General features: G+C 39.7%; 1 protein-coding gene across 4 annotated transcripts in view; it reads left to right on the top strand.

Annotated features, from left to right (window-relative positions):
- Positions 1-19718, top strand: part of syt1a (synaptotagmin Ia) — a 228557-nt gene that overhangs the window by 104068 nt on the left and 104771 nt on the right. For 3 of the 4 annotated variants that reach the window (XM_022201756.2, XM_022201755.2, XM_022201759.2), the window contains one exon: positions 2267-2358. The gene's annotated coding sequence lies outside the window, so the exon portion shown is untranslated. Of the gene's footprint in view, positions 1-2044; positions 2168-2266; positions 2359-19718 lie in introns of those variants that run through there. The other variant, XM_022201758.2, reaches the window with a different exon arrangement.

Here is a 19718-nt window from a genome sequence, read left to right on the forward strand (position 1 = left end):
GATATTATGAAGTATACTGTAAATTCAGAGGCTGAAATAGATTGCATTTGAGATACAAATGAAATGAATGTAAGGAAAAGAGAAGCTGATTTAGTTTTTATTGGTTAAGACTTCCTGGTGCGCTGTAGCCTTTCTGTGTGAATTTTGCATCTTCTCCCCACAGTCCAAAGACATGCTTTATAGGTTAACTGGTGATTCTAAATTAGCTGTAGGTGTGAGTGTACACGGCTCTCTGTCTCTTTGCCTTTGCTCTGTGATGAACTGGCGACCAGCCCGGTGTCAGATGGGACAGGCTTCGGCCCCCCGTGACCCTCTGCAGGATGTAGCACGTATAGCTAACGGAGGGAGAATGGTGTCGAGGTCATTACCAGTATTGATGTGCATGTTAATGATGCAAAATAATGCAGAAAAATGGATTACATCACAATAAAGATGAAACACATTTTAGTGACATTCAGCTAAATCTGATCTCCAGTGACCAGTAAAATCACAACATAATAACCTCTGAAAATATTCACATTTAAGGAATTATCTTTTCCCAAAACATCGTAAACAACCTGAAATTTCTTAAGAAAAATAAGTCCAATCACACAAATATTCAACCTCAGTTTATCATTTCCACATTACAACTTCCAGATCACAGAGTGTCTACAAAGGAACAAAACATTTAGTCACAGATATCTGGAACTGAATGATGTAGTGTTTTACTTTATGATCAAAAAGACAAAAGTCAGACAAAAAGACAAAACAACAAAAGCAAGACAAATTATTTCACAAATGAGACACAAAATGACAAAAGCAAGAAACAAAACGCCAAAAAATGAGACAAACGACACAAAAACAAAGACGAGACAAAAAAGTTACAAAGTGACAAAAACGTGGGCAAAAATGAGACTAAAAATTACAAAAGCGAGAAACAAAATAACAAAAATGAGACAAAAAAAATGATGAATTAAATCTTGATTTTTGCTTCTCTATACTTCTATAAACTAACTGTTCACCTCTTGTATGACTCAGTAATCGCCTCCAGTTGCTCATTTTGCCAGAATGTCAAAAATGTCACGGGGGTTTTGCATGTAACTGTATCTCGTCACTCAGAAAACTCATGAATGAATGAAGGTATTTTATATTTGTGTAAATGTACACTCTAAGAATGTAGGGCATGTTTGTTTCTTGTTATTGCGATGTACTGCCAGTTATTTTACTCAATACAGCTCATTTTCTAGCAAACATCACCTCCTCATGGCCTGAATGTGAAGCTGGATGCAGGCTGATGGGTGCTTCTGCATTTCTAGTCAGTAAACATCCACACTTCCATCAGGTCAGGTGCTGTTGACCTCTCTGTGTCCACTGAAGTGGAGACTCGACTGCTTGGCAGGTTTTTTTTTTTTTCTTTGCTCTGCTGGACCTCCTGTGTGTTTGCATCTGCTGCCCCCTCCCTGGGAGAGCCGAGTGCCACATCTGGTCGAGCTGAGTGTCGAGGTGGGGGGAGGCGAGGCAGCTCCTTGAGGCGCAGCATTAGCATACACTTACTCTGGGAATGCCCTTGACTAGCTGTCTGCAGAATGGGACGTGAGCAGCATCAGATAAAGCAGCAGGACCCGAGGAGAGGCAGGAGGAGATGGAGTGAGACGGGAAGATGGGGAGAAAGAGGATGGAATTAAGAGAAATAAGTGTCACTGAGCAGCGGTTATGCTTTAATCATATACAGTGCCTCATTACTGTTATTCATTAATCACATCATCTGATGCTATTAGGCTTTCACAAAGGGGCTTTTGTCTTGTTTCCACCAGAAAGTATCCCCCCTGACATGCTCCATAAACCAGGAATAACTCTGTAGATGGCGTGTGGAAATGCACGTCTGATAGTACCACCGGCTGATATTTGTTTTCACGGAGCAGAAGGTGTGAGTGGGTGGGGAAAATGTCAGGAAATAGTGAGCCGAGAGGTAGAGGGGATGTGTGCGTTTTGTCTGACAGATGAAGAGCAAGCGAGAGAGAGAGAGGGAGAAGTTGGAGGAGGGGGTTGGAGTAGGTGGGCGGGAAGAGAGGAGGCGAGTGTCACGGATAGACAGAGAGAGAGAGAGAGAGAGAGAGAGAGAGAGGGGGAAGGAACACTGAGCTGCTGGCTTGCCGGAGCTGCTGACTGGGTGTTCAAGTGTGTGATCGTGAGTGCTTCTCGAGCCGTCGTTGCGAGAGGAAAAAAAAAAGGAGGACATTGCTTTTTTAGCCACTGATTTTTTTTTTTGTTTTCCTTCTTCTCAAAGTGCCACATCAAGCTCCACCGGTGGCAGCGCAACTTGTCCGAAACCCTTCCTGGGATTGTGAAGAGGACCCGGCAAAGACAGCGTGCTGCCAGGTAGGAGAATATTTTGGTAAAAAATAAAAACAATCCAGGTGGATGATGGCAGTGTGGAGACGGTGATACAGAGAAATGACAGGAGAGCTCCTGTTTGTGTTGCTGCTGCTTTGAGAATAATGCATGCCTGGCTGAAGTGGAGAGAACACGCTGTTTTTGGTGTGTGTGTGTGTGTGTGTGTGTGTGTGTGTGTGTGTGTGTGTGTGTGTGTGTGTGTGTGTGTGTGTGTGTGTGTGTGTGTGTGTGAGCGGACATGGCTCACAGGACAGTGTACTGTAAGTGTGACTGGAGGAGTCAGGTCGTGTATACGAGGAGATGGAAGACGAGGAGGAGGAGCTTCTTTCTGATCGCATTCAGAGTGACAGATGTCAGATTTGCAATGGCAGGAATCACTGAAAAGAGAAACTAATTTCTAAGAATACACCGGTGTTGAGGAAACTGAGAAGAGAGGAGAGGCTTTTTAAAAACATTTTCTGGCTCGCTTTCTTCTTGTTTTGTTGAGTGTTGGAGATCGGAGGCGACTTTTCTCCTGATCAGTTGTGCTCTTTGTTCGGTCAAAATATTAGTTCAGGGCAACCTGGCCGGTGTGCGTCTACATTTAGGATCGTGGCATTGGTGACAGTCGGGGTAAGTAGACTCCCTCCAAGGGTGAGGCTGAGCTCCAGCGTGACAGCGGTGGCTCAGTACAGTCAGAGGAGACAGTTTTTCGAGATGCCGTGTAAACCAGCCGTATCTCTGCATCTCGTACTGTGGCTTCCTAAACCCAGGGCTTGCTTTCTGTGTCATTTAATGAGACGTTCTACTGTAATCGAATCACTGTGCTGCCTTCCCTGCTGTTTGTCATTTCCCCTTTGTCGTCCCTTATCTCTTCCCCTCTCTCTCTCTCTGGCCTCATTATCCCACATTCAACTGAAATGAACTAGTCGATCTCTCTTCCTTCCCCTCCCTCCGTCCACCATGCTGAGGTACAGTAGACTATTAAACAAAGACAGACCAGAGGCCCAGAGGCTGAACAAAGCTTCCCTGTTCATAGTAACGTTTGCACTTGTTTTTTTTCCCCTCACTCTCCTATTTAGAAACATGAAAGAGGTGAAGGTTTGGTAGATTGTTGGGGCTTCAAATAGCCCCTTTTCTATCCGTCTCGTGGTGGAACAAGCCAACACACGGCTCCAGTCTTTTCATACGCAAAACCAATTCAGTCAGATTTCAATTCCATTCTGACTCCATTTTCTCACCACCTTCCAGATCCTTTATTCTCCCACAACGTCCAATGAATCCTATTCACGTCCACGGCTCCTTTGTGGCTCATTGGAAAATGGATTTGTACGTCTTACATGGACCCTAAGAAAAGCAAATAATTGTCGGATTCACTCTATTGTTGCCGTGAGATTTAGTTGTAAAGTCACAAGCAGTTTATTATAGATTAATTAATTCTCTTTGAGATCATTTTAAGCCCCCCTTTTTTGGAAAATATTACACCCACTGAGATTGATTCAACAACTGTGTGTGTGTGTCTGTCCTTGTTGTGTGAAGTGTATCCAGCTGTGAGATCTCCCTTTGCATCAATTGTTAATGAACGTCTCAGGCTCTCATTCACAGTGTTTCCGTTTATTTACCGGCTGTTGGGCCTTGAATGACATACTGTACTTTACTGTGGCGAATCTCACACACAGCTCAGGATGAAGGTGACCTTCACACAACCTTGTAGTGTCACACCGGGTGTTTTATGAAGTATTAAAAGGGTGGCAACATTTGAGAGTAATACCTTGTCTCATCCATCTCGTAAAACACAACAGTGAACATAAAAGTGTGATGGAGGAGAGAAGAAGGATGCCGTTTGATGTTACATTTTTGGGGACATCAATATATTTTTGTCTGGTCGTGCATGTCTTGTGTGTGCTGGAGTTCTAAACGGATCACCCCGTCCGTGGACGTTACAGCTTCCCTGCCCAGAGCGGCAGGCAGCTCCTTTCGGTCCACTGGATGCAGTCCACTCTCCCTGTGACTCATTGCCTCATCCACTCTGATTGGCAGGCTTTTCTACTCCGGGGAAAGACAGGATGGAGAGGGGTTGGCCTCTCATGAGCAGGGATCAGCCGTTCTTTTCACACAACATCCCACTGGATGCACACTCACAATGTGTCGATCCGAATGTTAAAACACGGGGCATGAGGCTGAGTGTGGAAACGACAGCAAACGCTTTTGAAGTCCGCTGTCACCTCTTTTGTGTCACACATTCAACCGGCTGCCTAAGACAATCTCACATCTGAGCAAACTAAGAGATCCTGTTTTTGAGCCCTAACCGCAATCATGTTGTGTGTTCATCTAAGGGATGTACTCCACCGTCCCTTTGTAACTTACGCTGTCACATGTGACAGCTCTGAAGCAAACAGGGCGTGGAGCTCCCTGCCTGCTACGACTCGGGCTTGTTTGCTGCTTTACAGGCAGTCCCAGCTGAGATGAGGTCCACACGGCCAGCAGAATTCTCCCGTTTCCTCTCTGCACTCAGAGCTAGTTCAGAACCATGGACAGCGCTTCTGTGTAGAAGATGAGGGCGAAATTTCAGCACCACCTTCTGTGGACAGCGCCAGGCGTCCACACAGTGACGGAGCTTCAGGAGCGACGGCAGAAACACAGAGACAAACTCACGACATCAGAGCAGGGAAATTATGCAGGATTAGAAGCTGTGCTGTGGGGGTTGACAGTCCATGAGGAGCAGGACCAACAGCGTGTGAATATTTACTAGACTTAATCTTCTCTGTGTTTAGTAGCTAACGCTGCCTGTCAGTTAAGTCCACAGGAAACAGTGCTCAGCAATAACCAACTGGGTGTTGTAAATAATTACAACACCTTCCTCAATGGCAAAGCTCACAAATAGCATATATGCGTCTTTGCCACAGTGCGTGTTTTTCTCTGTAGCAATGAATCATCGTTTGCTTGAATTCAAGGTAATTCTTAATGCTTTTTGATGCCATGTAAAGCCAAAGCATGTAGTATGAAAACATCCTTGATTTAAGGTCATGAAAGTCAGTTGAACATAAAATAGACATTATAATCCAAGTTTGTTGTTGCTACATGTACAGAAGCGCTGCTTGACTTGACTTTGTGGCATTTCTTGGTTTGGTTCATTGATGACTCATTGTGGTATAATTGTAAAAATAAAACATCTGGCTTTGTAAGGAGTTAAACAATGTAGTCCTTTACTTGTTCCTATTACTGTCGCTGGTGTTCAAGGCAAGGACAGTCTGGCATTATGAAATATTCTAAAAAAATATAGGTAAAAATATGGGTATGTTGGGTTTTTATTTTTTATTTACCAACACAAAACTGAACTTATTTATGTTTGTCATGTTAATTTAAAGAGGTTTTTTCCAACATTTACCTTTCAGTATTGATTGGCTGTTACTCTCGATGTGTAGCCAATCAAATAGTGCCGTGGGCGGGACATCACCGAGAGTAATGATTACAAATAGAGACGGCTGCATCAGAGTGAATGTTGCACATTTTCTAACCTGTGTAAATTTAAATTGGCCAATTATCAGTCCATCCCTTGTCTAAACACACTTTTAGGAGAAATCGTGACTCTTAAGACACTTTGTGCAGCTTTTGCACTGACTAAACTGTGATATTTTTGCATCTCGGCTCTGTCAGTCATCTCCTAACTGTGGATTCAGCAGCTGCTTATTGATGATGTTGCAGAATTCTGTTGATGCCGTCAACCGCAAACCCTGACAGCTTTTTTCTTCAGCTTTATATCTCCCCGGATTTACAGTCGGTGTGTCACACCCAAGGAGAGCACTGTCTCCCTTTGCAACAGGCTTCACTTCAGTCTGCAAACAATCATGATTAATCTGCTTTTGGCTATAATTTATGTGATGCATTAGTCAGTCGTGGCTTCGTCGACCCACTTTATTGACTTTAATGCACGCTTTTGCTGTGTACATACGTGCGAAGCATTTCAAAATTACAGATTTATCATATAATCTAACATCAATCACACTCTTTAATGTAAAGGGCTGCGTGTTCTAGAGCTACTTGCAAATCGCCCAGTTTCATGAATTAATTACATGTATGTTACATTGTCTGTGTGATAGCAGGGAACACAGTAAGAGAGCGTGAAATCAGACATGAGAACGAGTTATTTCTGTTAGATGGAAGCTTACTGTAGTCTGCCGTCTAATCTCTGGTGATGGAAGTGTGAGCCTCTCTGAGCTGCATTGAAACAGTGGAGGAAGCAGAAGGAGAAGAACCACTTGTCTTCATGGCTTTGCTCTCGTGCATGCGCCCACACACACACACACACACACACACACACACACATATATATACATACATGGGCCCAGCATGAGATTGATTTTGTGCCCCGCTGCGTACCCTCCAAGAACACAGACTAGTCGCCCACCACGCCACCACGACAGAAACATAAAAGAAGCACAAGACTCGCCCTGAGGCTTCTGTTATCACCAGTGGACAGCAAAACCAGCCGTCACCCCTCTCTTATTCCCGCTCCGTCTTCTAAACCCCTCAAACACGTGTCCCCTAATTGAGAAAGCTAATAGCTAACCAGGGTCGTTTGTATATGTAATCATTAGCATAATTGAATAGGCATGAGTTAAGTGTTTTCCACTGGTGTGTTAATAATGGAGTCCGGAAACACGATTGTGTTTGTGATGCTCATGAGCTACGAGGCATCAGTCTTCTCCCCTTTGCCCCACCTCGCTCTACTTCCTTGCTGACAGCAGCGCCATAAAGCTGAACTCTGGTCATTTCTTTCTTTTTTTTTTCCTCCTCTGAGATGTCCTTGTCTCTGTAAGCAGGGCTGGACAGATCTAATAAACTGGGAGTGTAAAAACAGGCGGCATGCGTGGCAAGTTAAACAGCACTCAGACAGCCAGATGGTGCACCGGAGAGAGTTCACACGTGGGTTTAGCTTCTGACCCGACCACAGAGACTGGTCGCTTCCAGTTAAGTCCACATTCCACTGATCAACCCCTATTTTTGTTGCAGAACAGTCTGACTCATCTGATGTAGAATGTGGGTTTAACCCTTCTGTTGTCTTCATTTACGGGCAGCAAAAAATATTGTTTCCTTGTCTGTAAAAAATTCAGCAAAAAAAAATTCCCCAAATTTCTGAAAATTTGCGAAACCTTCAGGAAGAAAATTACAGTAATTCCTTAAAAGTTTCCTTTAATTTTTTAAAATGAAAATCCCCCAAATTTGACGAGAAAATTCTTGTAAATATTTTCAAAAAATGAGTAAAAATCTTCTAAAAAAATCCTAAAAATATCTATAGTGATTACATATATACATATATCAGTAAAACATCTGATATTCTCTTTAAGAACATTCACAAAAAAATCAATGTGAATTTTCTTAAACATTTTTAACTTTCTTTTTTTTCCACCAAAAAATGTCCAGAGAGTTCCAACAAATCTTGAAAATGTGGACATCAGAAGTTTCACTGTGAAAATATATATTTTTTTCCCCACATTTTCAAGCTTTAAAAGGCTTAAATTTTGTTCTGCAAGACAAAATGAGGGTTAAACCTGCATGGCTATCTCCTCCCTCTTCCACTAAATCATTTTTCACTGCAGAAAACAACGCCTTTGGACAGGTTGGTTCTGTGCAATGAAGTCCGATGAATTTGTCATTTTCATAGCAGTACTCACCTCTTTTTTCCACCAGAACAATCCCCCCATCACTGTTTTCAGTAAACACCATCATGGCATCCTGTTCTCCAAGACCGAACGACAACGAGGTGTGTTCGGACCATTCTACGCAGCTCTCATCCCTGCTCGGCTATGTGAGATCAGGTTACCGTGAAGCCCTCACACTGGAGAACAGGAACACTGGTGGCAGGAGGTGGAGCACATGAAGACAGAGTTGATGTGAAATGGGCTTAAAGTGAAAAAGGAAGGAGAGCAGAGAGACGGGGATAGAGTGAAAATTTTCCATCTCGGTACACTGCAGCTGTCGTTGTTGTCGCCGCTCTGTGTAAATCAGTGTGCTGTCTGCTGCGATGTGAGAGGAAAAGAAGGCCTACTTTTTATCAGTGTGTCTCTGACTCCACAGACGGCTGCATATTCACCAGAGACCTCTATTTGCAGAGAAGGAAGGGGGCAAAGCTGACAGCGCCGAGAAAAGTGGCGGGTTTTTTTTTCAGCGCTCAATGCGCGGGTTAGTGAAAGGTAAAAGGAAACTGGAGAGTAGCACACCTCAAACATATTTAATAGTTGCATAGCAACAACCCACTGGTTTTCAGTAGTTAAGCACCGAGCTGAGGCTTGTTTTGTGTTTGACAGAATGTTAAATATCAGTAGTGGAATAGAAATATCATCACTGATCACAAGGGTTTGACTCATGCTTAAGGTGCGTAGCATATAGCTTAGATTCCCATTCTGTTGTCCCTGTTGCATGTCAGAGCTTCCACATTTCTGCATCTGTATCTCTATTTTGACTTAAAACACACAGCTCCATGTCCCATCATGAATTATCCAACCTGTATTTTTGCTTCACCTGGATTTTTCTTCCTTGAACTGTATATCTGCTTAAAAAATCAGTGATTGAAAGTCTTGAAAGCTCAAATTAACGGAGCGACAGCATTATAATTTCCTGGCTCAGGAAGGTTATTATCCGGAAAGATCAGGGATGTTGATATAATCGTAGTAAATCAGAGTGAACGTAGAAATTTATATTATTATAAGGCATTTAAAAACAACTCAGAGTGAATTAACTGCAACACTGTGATCGGTCCGTGAAGGAATCTGCAGTTTATGTGAGAATATTTACTTACTGTCAGGAAAATACACTGATATTTAGTCCAATTAACACTCAGAGTCGTCTCTCAAGTCAAAGCAGGAGTCAACATGAACAGAACGCAGTCTGAACAAGTGACTGAAAAAGCCAGAAACAGCGTAGCTTTTATACAGGCACAGAAACATGAGTTACACTGCCCGTTAGGCCTTGGTTCCTCTTTACAGCTTCATATGAGTTACACACCACACAGTTAAGAGCATTTAATCAGAAAATACAATCATTTTCAGAACAATTCTAGCAGAGGCTATGCACATAAAATACTGCTTCTCTGCAACATTGCATGAATGTGACCATGCAATGTGTGTATTTTGCTTAAATATTGGACTCTTTGTGGTCATTTTCACCACATCAACCAAACTTAAGATGATAGAGGAACCACCTGGCCATCATTTACAAGTGAGAGCTTTAAGATTTCTGTAACTTCTAAGCAGTCGGGCAGGCCGACAATTTTATTGATCTTGAATAACCTTATTTCAGAATTAATCTATAATATGTAACAGTTACATCCTTCATTTGTTTTAATGTGTTTTAACTTCATTTTCTCTCTTTCTTGTTATATTCTTGGTAGGACGATATGCAATACATCTTGATTACAGTTCATTGTACTTGGAATTTACATTTTTAGCTGACATATTTAGTCACTTTAAAGTAAAATTCATACGTTGACCTTCCTTGTAGATGAACTAGAAGTAATTTTAGACTTATGCTCACTTCTTTTCTGCTTGTTAGTGTTAATTCTCTCCCCACAATCCACCGAAAAGTCTTTGTCTTGTATTTCAAGTTGAGCTTCCTTCTATTTACTGGAGTCGCTGGCGTCACCATCCATCTGTAACCTTCCAGTCAGTCCTGGTTTTCCGCAGTTAGAGGATCTGTCATGGTAAGAGGCTGTCAAAGAACGATGAAAAAAAAAGAAGCCAGGAGGTTATCTTCACATCAGGCATTTTCTCCCAACTCCGTCCTTTAATGCATCGACATGCCCTGAAGGAGAGCCGGCTGTGGTAAATGGAGGGTGATCACTGATCTTAGATGTCCACTTGGAAGTATATTATCAGCCGCCATATCGAGGAGGCCCACTATGGGAGAAACAGATCCTATTACAGATGTGTCTGGCAGCGCCTCGAGTCCACAAACATGAATACACACCCACACGAATGAGCGCCGTATTCATGTGCAGAATTATGTCTTCATGATTACGGGGGAAAGACAGCATGGCGGATACATTTAGAAGCTTTTCAAGTTTCTTCCTTTTCCTTTTCAGTCCAGAGAGGCCATGCAAAAGGCTTCAGATTCACATTTTGATGCATTTGTTTGTGGAGGACGTGCTGAAAAGCCAGGTAAAATGTAATCAGCGCCTTCGCATTTCACGTTGTAATGAATTTCCCTGAGCCCAGATAAAGTAAACGGAGAAACAGAAATGTAAGGTTGAGCTAAAATCTTTTCTTTCCTCCTCTGACTCTTTATCTCTCCACCCGATTTCACATCCCCTGCTCTCAGATTAGTGCAGAGAGGTGGAGGTGTGTGTGCTGAGGGGAGATATAGAAATGTGTGAGATCACTGTCATTAACTGCAGCACATCCAGCTCATGCATTATTCATTCGTCGTCACTTTCACCCGCCGCCAAAAGTCGTGACTGAGTTTTTTTTTTGGGAGAAATGTGTTGCTGCTGGAAATTTGAAGCCAAATGAACAAAATCCACCCTTTCTGTTACCTGAGATCACCTGAGTGTGACTAATAGCGACATATCAGGTTAACCCTTGTGTCGTCCTGTGGGTCAAATTGATCCGTTTAAAGGTTTGAAAATGTGGGAAAAAAAAAAATTTTCACAGTGAAAACTGCTGCATTTTCAGGATTTTTGGACATTTTTTTAGTGGGAAAAAAGAAATGTGTAGCCCTGTAAGCTGCAGTCAATTCCAGCCATTTTCAGTACAAAAAATCGCTAATATTTTATTTGTAAATAAAAATATGACAAGAAATACAGGGAATATTGGACACGCATCGCGAGGTGCATTTCCTTGAAAACGACCGATTCGTGGACTTCAAGACATGTTTTGGAAAAAATATTTTACTGGCTTGTGTCGTCTGGATGTCCAAGGTTGGATTATGGCCGTTTTTTGTGGAATATTTTCATCTGTGTGTAATAATGAACCCGGAAATGTGAGTCGCGCTGTGTGCGTTAAAGCCGTGTATAGAGAACGGATGGATGAATATTCGTTGTTTGTCGGACAAATGTGTTTTTCTCACCCGCTGTGGTAATCACATCTGAAAGTGGTTTATACCGGCGGATTCATGAGAATCTAAGCTTTCCATCGGCGTATAGTGTTTGTATAATCGCGTTTGCAGCTTTAGACATTTAAGGAAATGCTTATGCAGATCTCAAAGCGTCCTGCGGGCGGGACACTGAAGCTTAATGGGTTGTTTCTTGAAGAACGTACAACCAAAATCCAACGAAATTTGCTGGAATTGGTTGATTTTTTTCAGAATGTTTTTAAAGAAAGTATTAGAAGTTTTAATGATATATATGGAATCACTTTAGATATTATAAGGATTTTTTGGGGAAGATTTTTATTCATTTTTTGAAAATACTTACAATATTTATTTATTTTTATTTTTTAAATTTTTATTTCTTGCCATTTTTTTAAAATAAAACTTTTAAGAGAAAATTTTCAGGAATTTCCCTCCTGAATATTTTGCTTTTTTTTTAAATTATAAATTTGGGGATTTTTTTGCTGAATTTTTTTTATTTTTTTCAGACAAGGGAACAGGAGGGTTAAACAATACTCTGATCGTCGGTCTGCTTTCACGGAGGAGTGGAAATAAAGTTCAAATCATGGGGAAATTAAGTGCCAAAGTTGGAGGAGACCAGGTTGCTGTTTTAAAATAACTTGTGTCATTCAAACTGTAATAGTTGAAAGAAAAAATTCCACCAGATAGCGTTAATAGAACCCTTCTCTGTCCTCTTCCTCCCTCTCTCTATGCCACAACTGTCAGAATAAATAACCTCTCTGGCTCCTGATATGATAAAACCCCAAGAGAAACAAATTACCCAGAATGCACGGGGAGAGCGTAGTTCATGCAGAGAATGAGCTGCTGGATTACTTTGGCTTGAATTTGACATTCACTGACCACTCGCTGCTAATTTACGGATTCCACCAGCAGTCACTGTTAGATTTCATCCTTTGGGGCTAACATGTCTTCAGGGAGCAAAGAAAAACGTTTTTTTTTTTTATTCTGCACTTTGCCGATTGCTGATAAAACTCCAATTTTGTCAAATGGCTTCTTTTATAGATGTATATATACAAAAATACTACAATATAATGATAATATATGTATGACATAAAATATATTTTTTTCATTCAGATTGTTTCTCATCTCGTGCCATTATTCTGCTGCAAAAATAAAAAAATACTAGGAGCCACAGTATTTTTTTATTTTTGTGGCAGAATAATGCTGCTACATGTTGAATTAAAATTGTTTTATAGAAAGCTCTAATATAATAATATCTGCCAGATCATATATGTTTACAATACCATTGCAGAATGCATTAGAAAAAGAGAATGAAGCTTGTTGATGCTAAAAATTTGAGAAAAAAATAAAATTATTTCCCTTTATGTGGAAAAAATAATCCACGAAACATACAGTGTTTTTTTAAATTCACATCAAAATCACTTTTTTTTGGTACAACAAAAAAACAAGGAAAAACTCAAAATTACTAAAATCTATTTTGATCATTGTTCGTTTAAATTTACATTTTTCTTATGTTAAATTTTGATTACATTTTGAATTTTTTTTAATTTTTGTGCTACTTTCTGATATCTATTAGACTAAATGGTTTATAAAGAAATTATTATTATTATAAAAAAGTAAAACTGAGAGCCAGCTAGCACAAGTTAGGCTAAAAATGTGTAGTTTTGTTTGAAAATGTTACATAAAAATAAATATATCAACTTCTACTGTATGAAAAATATATTTCAAGTGTAAATTTTAATGTGGAAAAGGCCATGAGGGTCAGAGTAGAAACAGCAGTGTGTTAATTTAACGAGCAGAGACTTTATATTATGTGGAGTTAGGTGGAAAATACCGCTGTTAGTTGGAAAATATCAGATATCTGAAAAAAATCAAGATAGTTTTTCCTTCAGAATATTAAAAAAAATCTCATGAAAAGGCTCAAATGTGTTCCATAAGTATACACTGTATTTATGCAGTGTGCATGTGCAGTATATTCAGGGATTAATGCTCCTTTATCAAGTTTGCAGAAAGCTATTTAGTCTTTTTGTGCATTTTTATATAAAAATAAATAAATAAATAAATTGAGCATGACTCAGTATTGAAAGGCAGTAAAAGCAAAAACAACACACCAAAGGGAGGGCGAATATTTTATATATTCACTGAATGTATATCACGTGTTTCTTTCATTTGGATTCAGTCCAGTTATGTATTATTCCTCTGGTGAAAATGGTGCCAAGATACAGAGATTTTCTCATGTTTCAGTAATGTTTGACAGACAACTGCAGAGCCTTTCTTAAAAATGCATAAAGAAATACATGATCTGGAGGAAAGAGGGGGGTTTTCATCAGATTTTTTGGCATTAAGTGTTAAATAGAGTCTTATTCTTTACAAATATTGTTCTATCGTGGGCAGTGCTGTTGCATGTTTGTAATTGCAGCTGTTTTCTTTGGTAGGTTAGGAGTTAATGTATTAAGTGCATTGCTTTTTATCATTTTAACATGAATTGCTATTCTGTCCAGTGACTGAGAGGTGTCAGTCCACTAGATGGAAACAAGCTACTCCATACTGATTACATGTAATCACATTCACCAAATTTGTTTCGCAAGCAACCACTAAAAATGTGACACGGGCAAAAATTAACACAACACAGATCCTGACAAGGGAAAATAAATGGAGGTCAGTGTTTACAACACCTCTGTAATTGGAAACAAAATGTGATGTCAGTCATGTTGTTCGTTTTTCCTGACTAGACAGGAGCAGGAAAGCGTCGGTCGTGAGAGAGCTGAAGGTTTGAGAGCTTTTAGTGAGCTGAATTATGCCCTCAAGCCACTTTTTTCCCTGAATGCTGCAGTCAGATCAGTGACACGGCTAACCTCAGGTTCTCTCCTGCACACATCTCTTACCCCGCCTGCCTTTTCCCCTCCAGTCCATCAATCAATCCAGCCCACGTCACGCTCTAGTAAGCCTGACTGGCACTAAGGAGGAAATCTAAACTCACAGCGCTGTGTGTGGTGCCGGACGGTCCAGATGCATAAATATCCACACATTTCACATTTCTCTCATCTGTCTCCACAAGGAAAAAAACGCTGGAGATGGTAGTTTGCTCTGTGACTCTGAGGGATGTATCTCATCCTGACTCGCTTTTATCAGCTCCACTTCCTCCACAAGGCCACGGGGGCACTCACTTCTGCTGGTCAAGGACCTTTCTTGTCAGGTCGTTTGGCTTTTAAACTGCTCCTCTGTGCTTCTAACGCTCACCCGGTACCCCTTTTATTGATCCCCACATTGATCTCATTCAACCAGGCTTGTCTGTTTGTCCCGCAGCATCCAGAAAATATCCTATCATGTCTGTGCGAGCGTTATTATACCACTCACACAGCATCTGAGCCGCATCCTCCTTTGTGTCAGCGTGATGAGTGGTGACAGTGCTCCGAGTCATGTCTTTTGTTGTGTGCGCGGGCACATTGTGGGCTGCTGTGTTTACCGCAGTGAGTTGGGAGCTGATTCTGGCCCCGAGGCGACTCTGCATGGGCGGGGGAGGTTGAAGGTTCAGGGTCGACCGTGAGTTGCGTTCAAGCTCCATGTAGCAAGGCAAAAATGAGACACAAAGCAACAAAAATGAGACACAAAGCGACAACAAAGAGACACAAAGCGACAAAAAAGAGACACAAAGGGACAAAAATGAGACACAAAGCGACAAAAATGAGACACAAAACAACAAAAATGAGACACAAAGCGACATAAAAGAGACACAAAGCGACAAAAATGAGACATAAAGCAACAAAAAAGGGACACAAAACAACAAAAAAGAGACACAAAGCGACAAAAAAGAGACACAAAGCGACAAAAAAGAGACACAAAGCGACAAAAATGAGACATAAAGCGACAAAAATGAGACAAAACGACAAAAATGAGGCACAAAACAACAAAAATGAGACACAAAGCGACATAAAAGAGACACAAAGCGACAAAAATGAGACGTAAAGCAACAAAAAAGGGACACAAAACAACAAAAAGAGACACAAAGCGACGAAAATGAGACATAAAGCGACAAAAATGAGACACAAAACAACAAAAATAAGACACAAAACAACAAAAATGAGACACAAAGCGACATAAAAGAGACACAAAGCGACAAAAATGAGACATAAAGCGACAAAAAAGAGACACAAAGCGACAAAAATGAGACACAAAACGACATAAAAGAGACACAAAGCGACAAAAATGAGACACAAAGTGACAAAAAAAGAGACACAAAGCGATGAAAATGAGACATAAAGCGACAAAAAGAGACAAAACGACAAAAATGAGACAAAGTGACAAAAATGAGACAAAGTGACAAAATTGAGACAAAGTGACAAAAACGAGACACAAAGCGACAAAAAAGAGACAATGCGACAAAAATGAGACACAAAGTGACAAAAATGAGACACAAAGCGACAAAAAAGACAAAACGACAAAAGTGAGACAAAGCGACAAAAAAGAGACACAAAGCGACAAAAAGAGACACAAAGCGACGAAAATGAGACATAAAGCGACAAAAATGAGACACAAAACAACAAAAATAAGACACAAAACAACAAAAATGAGACACAAAGCGACATAAAAGAGACACAAAGCGACAAAAAAGAGACACAAAGCGATGAAAATGAGACATAAAGCGACAAAAAAGAGACAAAACGACAAAAATGAGACAAAACGACAAAAATGAGACACAAAGCGACAAAAAAGAGACACAAAGCGACAAAAATGAGACATAAAGCGACAAAAAAGAGACACAAAGCGACAAAAATGAGACACAAAACGACATAAAAGAGACACAAAGCGACAAAAATGAGACACAAAGTGACAAAAAAAGAGACACAAAGCGATGAAAATGAGACATAAAGCGACAAAAAAGAGACAAAACGACAAAAATGAGACAAAGTGACAAAAATGAGACAAAGTGACAAAATTGAGACAAAGCAACAAAAACGAGACACAAAGCGACAAAAAAGAGACAATGCGACAAAAATGAGACACAAAGCGACAAAAAAGAGACACAAAGCGACAAAAAAGAGACAATGCGACAAAAATGAGACACAAAGCGACAAAAAAGAGACAATGCGACAAAAATGAGACACAAAGTGACAAAAATGAGACACAAAGCGACAAAAATGAGACACAAAATGACAAAAATGAGACACAAAATAAAAAAAACCCGTTTTAAAGTTTAAAATGTGGGATAAAAATGTCCTTTCACAGGATTTCATATTTCACATTTTATGGTGGGAAAAAAAGAAATGTTAAAAATGTTTCTTAACACCAAAATAATAATCAACCAAAATCCAGTAAAATTCGCTGGATTTTGGTTGATTTCTTTTTTTTTTGGTGAATGTTCTTAAGAACATAAAGTTTTGCTGATATATATGTAATCACTTTCGATATTTTTACTCATTTTTTGGAACATTTTTATTCATTTTTTGAAAATAATTACAAGAATTTTCTTGCCACATTTGAGGGATTTTTGAAGATGAAATTTTTCAGGGAAACTTTAAAGGAATTTTTGGAATTTTCTTCCTGAAGGTTTTGCAAATTTTCAGAAATTTGGGGAGTTTTTTTTGCTGAATTTATGGATTTTTTTCAGACAAGGAAACAATATTTTCTGATGCCCGTTGATAAAGACAGCAGGAGGGTTAAAACAAGGTGGGAATCCAAACTGGATCGTTTTCAGGCGTCGTCTGTTCATTTGTGTCTCTGCAGCGGGAATGTCTTGAGAGGGTAATGAACAGGATGGCCATCCACATTTATATACTGCTGTAAATTAGAGCTGTGACAGGCTCTAATTAAGTCTCAAGCCACACTGGATTATTATTACACTGTTTTGTCATGGAAATGCAGAAGGCAAGGACAGAAATGAAGAATAGAATGCGACTGAAAAGACGCATGACAGGAAGAAGACAAAGAGAGAGAGATGGAGGAGTGGGAACCAAAGTTTTCACTCTTCAGGAGAGGTGGTAATAAGATAAGCCTTTTTTCCGGCGTGAGCTCGCAGATGGCAGACACTCAGCTTCATTTATCTCCTCCACACAGCATTGTTTCCATCTTTCTGGATGAATCTCCATCCACCTGCGCTCCTCCTTCATGTTCCTCACAGGAAGTTGATTCCAAACCATCGAGGATAATGAAAACGTCCCTCGCACTTTCCAGGGTTTATTTACTTAAACAGCGTCCACAGATTGAATTATGGCTGCTTTTGCTTCAACTAAAGAATCAATCTGAAGCCTCGAAGAACCTCTGATGCTTTAAATTATGTCTACAGTTAGTTACAGATTAGCAAATATAGATTGGAATTAGTATCACAAACAAACAACTTACCGTGTCTCAGTAAATAACGAGATCGCCAACTGTCCAAGACTGAACTGATACGAGTAATTTTTCTTAGTTTTAACTGTTGGGGATTTTGCATCATTTTGCTCTCCAAATGTTTGTAAAATTAAAACAGAAAATGGACAAAATATCACTTAAATCATAAACTAAAACATCGAATCGCTACTATGAGTTGTTGTCCTCTCTTGAGACAAACAACAAATCGAAATTCCACATCATATCCTCGAATGTGTGTGCAGTCTTTGCCATGCTGTGTTTGCAGCTGTCTTTATTTTATCTAATTTTGCCAAAATCTGGAGGCAGATTTCTTCCTGGTTTTGTGCGTTAAGAAACATGTGGCTTAAATTAGCGGTGAGTTCAAGAACGATGCCCTAACATGAGGTGTTTGGAAATCTGTCCCGCACTCTGTCTGTGCTGCAACAGCTGTTCCCAGATGTTCTAAAGAGGCATTAATAGACATAGTGCAAGACAAAGAAATTATAAGGAAACATTGGGCAAGCTGCTCCTTGTTCCTCCAGGCGACTGGGAAAAGAAGCAAATATATACACCACTTTACCGAAGAACTAAATCACTGTGATATTAAATAAAATCAACAGATTCAGAGCCAATAAAAACTCAGTCAACTTGTTAAAGCTGTTTTAGGTGTATCTCACCTTTGGAGAATCATTGGTGTTGGTGTGTTAGTGTTAAAGCAACTCCTTAAATGTGAGATATTTGCTTTGTTTTTGATTTGTCCCGTTATAAAAATTTGTATCATATTTGATAGATGAGTTTCTGAGACCTCTATCTCATCAACATGATAAATAGTTTCCTTGAAAACCTGTTGTAAATAACCTGATACTTGTTTTCTGCCCCCCTGTGGATTATTATTCTATTATGGGCAACTGAAGTCGTATTTTGCCCCTTTTCAAAATGGCTGCTCTCATGAAATCGTCCACACACATTTTTGAGGAAAATCATTGCTAATTCTCAAGAAGTAACGGTAAAAATTACATCTAAATTGTTACAAATTTTTTAAAATAAGCATTTTCCGCATTGAAGGAATGCAAATGTACGAAGTAATGCATTGTTTGTATTTTGGTTAACTTGTATTAAAATGTCTGTATCAGATTTACCACTCCAGGATTATGACGTGCTTTTTTCCTGAATCGTCATGCACCATTTTTGTAATGTAATCTACATTATACCTATGAAAACACAAACACACACTGCTTTTGATGGCCTAAATAACTGAATTAATGAACAAAATGCCATCTTCAAAAACATTTAGAGTGTTTTAATAAAGGCAGCGTGGCTCAGAAAAAGAGAACAGAGGAGCAAGTTGTTGGAGATATGGTGGAGATCTCCACAAATGATGAGCAGAGGAGAGAGAAAAGGTCTGTAGAGACTGAAAACATGGAAATTTCCACAATTGATTGACTCAAATATTGTCTAAAATGACAAAAACATGTCCAAAACAATAGACAAGTTAATCCAAAATGGCTCAGTTTGTGCAAAATAACATAAGCTTGCCCAAACTTATTGAAAATTAGTCCAAAAAAATGACCAAAAACGATCAAAAATTAAATCGAATATTCAAATTTGTTTCCAAATGACACAAAGTTCCCCAACAATATTTTTAAAATGCCATCTTCAAATGCATTCTGAGGATTTTTACAAGAACAATTCCTCTGAAATCATAACTGCGATACTATGTTCACCCATTTTTAGATGTCAAAAAGACTAGAGGAAGAAGAGAGAAAAGAAAGTACATTGAAATCATCTTCAACGAGATGCTAGATGGAAACACAAGTTAGCAGAAGATGAAGATCAGAAGGAGACAGAGCAGGTTTAGTGGGATTAATACATATTTCCAGTGTGAAAGCCTACTGGGAGATGGAGACAAAACCCTCTGCAGTTTGTTGTTTTGTTCTTTTCTTCAATTTTATTTATTATTATATTATTTTTTT

This window comes from Acanthochromis polyacanthus, chromosome 1, assembly GCF_021347895.1.
Source record: "Acanthochromis polyacanthus isolate Apoly-LR-REF ecotype Palm Island chromosome 1, KAUST_Apoly_ChrSc, whole genome shotgun sequence".
Taxonomy (NCBI): Eukaryota; Metazoa; Chordata; class Actinopteri; family Pomacentridae; genus Acanthochromis; species Acanthochromis polyacanthus.